The sequence below is a fragment of the Cervus canadensis genome, chromosome X, assembly GCF_019320065.1.
Source record: "Cervus canadensis isolate Bull #8, Minnesota chromosome X, ASM1932006v1, whole genome shotgun sequence".
NCBI lineage: Eukaryota > Metazoa > Chordata > Mammalia > Artiodactyla > Cervidae > Cervus > Cervus canadensis.
This window is the reverse complement of record NC_057419.1, coordinates 12,620,264-12,626,243: the sequence shown is the minus strand read 5'-3', so window position 1 is coordinate 12,626,243 and position 5,980 is coordinate 12,620,264. Positions and strand designations below refer to the sequence as shown.

At 41.8% G+C, this 5,980-nt stretch overlaps 1 pseudogene; it reads left to right on the top strand.

The window, feature by feature from the left end:
* Positions 1 to 5,394, top strand: LOC122434956 (annotated as a pseudogene).
* The last annotated feature ends 586 nt before the right edge of the window (positions 5,395 to 5,980 follow it).

Below are 5,980 nucleotides of genomic sequence, written 5' to 3'. Positions count from 1 at the left end.
CTATTGAAAGCTCAGCTGTTTTCATTATGGGAATCCCCTTGTGTGTTATTTGTTGCTTTTCCCTTCATGCTTTTAATAGTTGCTCTTTGTGTTTGATCTTCATTATTTAGATTAATAGGTCTCTTGTGTTTACCCTGTTTGGGACTCAGGTTTCGTGGACTTGGGTGGCTGTTTCCTTCCCCATTTTAGGGAAGTTTTCAAATATTGTCTCCTCAAGTATTTTCTCATGGGCTTTCTTTTTGTCTTCTTCTTCTGGGACTCCTCTATGATTCGAATGTTGGTGAGTTTAACATTGTCCCAGAGGTCTCTGAAGTTGTCCTCATTTCTTTTAATTCTTTTCTCTTTGAAAAAACGTTTTCACCACAATCCCAGCAAATACAGATCATGGGTAAAGTATAAATGTTTATATTAGTGGAATTAGTACTGTGGCTTCTCACAGTGCTCACAGCAATTCAGTGCTAGGTGGTTTAGGAAAGCACAGATATCAGATGGAGTTCCTTCAAACTCAGTCATCAGTTTGTGTTTGATGACTGAAGTTGAAGAGAATGGGCTGCCTTTCTGGGTGCCTGGTGTCCTCTGCCAGCGTTTAGAAGTTGTCTTGTGGAAGTTGCTCAGCATTCAGATTATCTTTTGATGAATTTGTAGGGGAGAAAGTGGTCTCCTCCTACTACTCCTCCACCAGCTTCTTGGGATATTCTGTGGAAAGTCAATTTAAAAAGCAGAAAGGAAAAAAAAAAAGGCAGAAAGAGAATATATATTATTTCCAATTACAATTTGTATTTAATTAAAAATACCAAGGGGGGGGGGGGGAAATACCAAGAAAGCAAGAGGTGATATCATTAGTAGTGTGTAAGCCTACTGAGTAAAAATATCTACTGAAAATACTGAATGGAAAAGAAAGCTTATAAATATGTTCCCAATGGTGCCAAAAAGTTTTACTTTTCTTGGTGTAAAAAAATAAATAGAAATTTAGCACAGATTTACTTGCCTGGTCATTACTAATAGACCTACAAAAATGAGCCCAAAACAACTGAGAAAAGAACAATAAGAATATAGACATTGATAATTACTTTAGACAAAACAAGTTAAATGCTCCCAACAAAGACAGACTAGCTGAATGGATACAAAATCAAGACCCTAATATAGAGTGCTTGCAAAAGGCTCATTTCAGACCTAGAGATACATACAGACTTAAAGTGATAGGGCAGAAAAAACATTCCATGCATACTGAAATCAAAAGAAAGCAGGAATAGCAATACTTAAAGTAGACTAAAATAAAAAAGACTATTACAGGACACAATGGAGGACATTACATATTGATTAAAAAATCAATAAGATGAGGCTGAGCCACAAACAAGCTTTCATAAATTATGAAAAGTGAAATCATACCATACATCGACAACCACAGTGCTATGAGAAAAATACAAACTTGGAGGCAGAACAATGTACAACTAAACAGCAAATAAATCACAGAAGAAATCAAAGGGGAAATAAAAAATACCTAGAGATAATTGAAAACAAAACACAGTACTGGAGAAAAGAGAAATAGAGACTCCAGTCTTGGAGGGCACAAACAAAATCTTACACCAAGGCCCAGAGGAAAGGAGCAGTGACCCCGCAGGACACCAAATCAAAACTATCTGCGAGGGTTGCAGGATCCCCAGTGGAGGTGTGTTTCAGCAGGGGCTCACTACAGACATGGGGGAACTGGCAGTAGTTGTCCTGGAAGGTTGGAGGTCAATACTAACCCTACCATAAAGCCTGTTCACCAAGTGCTAGGTCATCTCAGGCAAAAAACTAACGAGAAGGGGACACAACCCCACCCATTAGTGGATAACCAGATTAAAGTTATAGTTAGCAAGGCCCTGCGCACCCCAGAAAGACCCAGTTTTCCCCAACAAGTCCTTCCCATCAGGAAGTTTACACAAGCCTCTTAGCCTCATCTATCAAAGGGCAGGCAGAAGACGGAGGAAGAAACAACCCCGTGGTGTCTAGAACAAAAACCATATCACAGGAAGTTAACCAGGATGAAAAAGCAGAGAGTTTTGTTCAAGATTAAAAGACAGTTAATACCCCAGAAAAACAACGAATGAAGTAGAGATAGGAAACCTTCCAGAAAAAAGAATTCAGAATAGTGATAATGAAGATAATCCAGGATTTCAGAAAAAGAATGGAGGCAAAGATTGAGAAGAGGCAAAAATTGTTTATCAAAGACCTAGAAAAAGTAAGGAACAGAGTAAGCTAAATAATGCATTAGAAGGAATCAGTAGCAGAATAAGGCAGAAGAATGGATAAATGACCTAGAGGACAGAATGGTGGAAATGACTGCTGTAGAACTGAATATAGGAAAAATAATAATAATACAAAAGTTGCCCAAGAGACCTCTCAGACAACACTAAACATACCAACATTCAAACTATAGGGGACCCAGAGCAGGAGAGAGAGAGAGAAAGGAACTGAGAATATATTTGAAGAGATAAGAAATGAAAACTTCCCTAACATGGAAAAGGAAATGGTCAACCAAGTTCAGGAAGCACAGAGTCCCAGGTGGCATAAATCCAAGGAGGGGTACTGGAACCCTCTGCTGGGCTGGGGTGCATGGGCTCTGCAGGGTTGACAGGTGTGCAGTGACTGCATCTGGGAAGTGATGGCACCTGGTGCAGGCACCCTGGGGTAGAGCTGGCAAGACAGCGATGGGGCTCCATTGGCTATTGCTTCTTGCGGTGCTGGCTTCAGTAACCCTCCTTGAATTTTCTGTGGGGAAAGTTAGATACCTGGAGTTCAATAGCTTCCCGGAGGGAGCTATTTGGGGTCATATTTCCAGCAATGTCACTTTCATTATTTTCCAAATACACTCACAGTATCAGAAAACAACAATTTCTTTGTCTGAGACAATCCTTCCTAATGCCTCCAGGATGGCAATGACAAAGGACTTGTTTCCGTTCTTGGACTCTGGTCTAATTACACTCATCTAATGGAAACCTGGAGAAGTCAATGGCACCCCACTCCAGTACTCTTGCCTGGAAAATTCCATGGACAGAGGAGCCTGGTAGGCTGCAGTCCACAGGGTCGCTAAGAGTCAGACACAACTGAGCGACTTCAATTTCAGTTTTCACTTTCTTGCATTGAAGAAGGAAATGGCAACCCACTCCAGTGTTCTTGCCTGAAGAATCCCAGGAATGGGGTCGCACAGAGTCGGACATGACTGAAGTGACTTAGCAGCAGCAGCAGCGATGGAAACCAGTCTTTTGTCAGCAGTGTATATGCGCTTGGCACTTGCAGATGTTAGACCTTGAGCCTGTCCAAAATGTGGCCGGCCATTCCACTCTCCTACTTGGAAAGTGATCCTTTCCCTGGTGGCTATAATTTGGAATTTGAAATCGATATCAACGCTAGTATTTACTTGGAGTATAATTTCTTTGAAACAACTATAAAATTTGTTCCAGCAAATCTAGGCTACGCGAGAGACACAGATCCTCTGCTCTGTGATGTCAAGACAGGCCCAGGCTCCAGGTGGAGGTTGCAGTGTGATACCTATCAGTTGTTTCTGCCAGAGAAGGACCACACTGAAGAAGCGTTGCTGACACACCTACACAGGATGGCCGAGATGCCTCAGGTACAGGCCAATGCTGTCAAGATGGTCACCCTAACAGCTGATGATAAGTGTTTCCTTCTCTTTGAAGACAAGGTGTAATTTACAACGTCATCATTTAGGGTACATTTCTAAACACGTCCCTGGCTTATGTCCCTGCTCACATGTATGCATGCAGCTTTGAGCAGAGGACGGTAATTGTTCTTCTCTTGGAAGAGTGTCTACCAAAGTCTTCTTGACTCTTTTTGCCCTGCTTAGGCTCTTTATCTCTTTCTTTGGATACAAATTCTGGAAAACAAAACTATTTTTTATAGGCTTTATCTTCATGGGATTCTTCTTTTTTAAAAAATAATTTGTTTTATTTGGGGATAATTACTTTAGAATATTATGGTGGTTTTTGCCATACATTGGCATGAATGAATCAGCCAGGGGTGTACATGTGTCCCCCATCCTGAACCCCCCCCCCACCTCCTCCCTCCCCATCCCTTCCTTCTCGGTTGTCCCAGAGCACCAGCTTTGCATGCACTGTTTCATTACACCTAGTAAGTATGATGTCCGGCTGATTGTGAGGGGCATCGCTGGAAGCATCAGTGGAATTTCCTTGGTAGCTACTTGGTGGTGATTTGTAGTCCTCATGCTCTGCATGCTGTGTGTCACACTGGTGCTAGGCTTCCTCATTGCAACAGTGGTTTTCTTCACCCCCCTGAGAAACCCAAAGATTTTTCCATGTCGACACGGTTTTCTGGGTGAACTTCTCTTGTATAGCCATTTTCATTCCAGTTGTTTTCACAGGCTGCTTATGAATACTTAATATCCTGAGTTGTGGATTCATTGCCTCCTACTTGGTGGTCTTGGCCATGGACAGTTACCTGTACATAAGCCTTTTTTACATCTCTTTGAAGGTATACTCAGGAGAGCTCTCCATGTGGATTTCTGCAGAGTTTTCATGAATATTCCTTTTCAAATGAGTGACTTTATTATCCTGGCAGTATACCAGATGCTGGCTGTAAATGGAATTATGCTACAGATTTAAAGAGAAAGAGGGCAGCTGTTTTTCCCTCCCCATGCATACAAGTTATGAAAGTGAGAGCATGAGCACAGAGTGACAAACATTCTTGGACCCTAGCCACCACATCCCTCCACTGAGAGAGTGGCCCTACAGCTGATTAGCCCAGAGCAAAGGGCTCTTCCAGAAGGAACAGCCAGCTGGAGAGAGAACACCCTTGCTTCTGTAGGTGCCAGAGTGCCTGGTCACGCCAATCTAGAAATACAACCCAGGCACCGACTTGGGTTTGGTGTTGCTGCCCACCTGCTTCAGCAGTCTCTGGGACAAGCCCACTAAGAAACTGGCTCTGCCTCCGTGCTTTGTACAGTACTATGGTCTCTTTTTTGATAGAGGGTAAGGACATGCCTGGGAGATGACAGTAATTCCACGTGAGAGTAAGGTGGCCATGCTGTTGGTGGCAGGGAGATTTTTCTATATTACCAAATGCTTAAGAAGCTACATTTTTGGTTTACAAGTATGTGTCAGCTTACTCCATTAAATAGATACACTTTTTAAAAAAGAAATTAAAAAATAATCACTGTTCTGTTAAAAAAAATGCAGCAAAAACCCAAGGGGTAATACATAATACAGCAGGATGCATATTAATCAAAATGATGAAAATTAAAGACAAACATAAAATATTAAAAACAACAAAAGGAAAACAACAAATAACATACAGAGGAGCTTACATCAGATTATCAGCTGATTTCTCAACAGACTTTACAAACCACAGTTTTACCTATATGCATCTTTGTCAGCTAAGTGATGTCTCTGCTTTTTAACCCTAGGGCTAGGGCTGTCACAGATTTCAAGGATCAAGCGTGTTTTAATTTCACCTCTGCAGTCACCACCTGCAGTGATTTTGGAGCCAAGAAAATAAAATTTGCCTCTGTTTCCATTGTTTCCCCATCTATTTGTCATGAAGTGATGAGACAGGATGCCATGATCTCAGTTATTTGAATGTTAAGTTTTAAGTCAGCTTTTTCACTCTCCTCTTTTACTCTCAAGAGGCTCTTGAGCTCCTCTTCACTTTCTGCCATCAGAGATGGTCCAACTCACATCTGTACATGACTACTGGAAGAACCTACAACCAAGAATTCTCTACCCAACAAGACTCTAATTAGGATTTCATGAAGGTATGAAACCTTTCCAGACTAACAAAAGTTGAGAGAATTCTGCACTACCAAACCAGCTTTACAACAAGAATTTTCCCCTCAGTCATCCATATGACAAGGCCTCTCCCCTCATGCCCATCAGGTCTTTGCTCCCGTAGGCCACCAACCAGTGAGGGCTGGACAGAGAGGCACAAACTACATGCTTAGGGTAAGGACCAGGCCTGAATG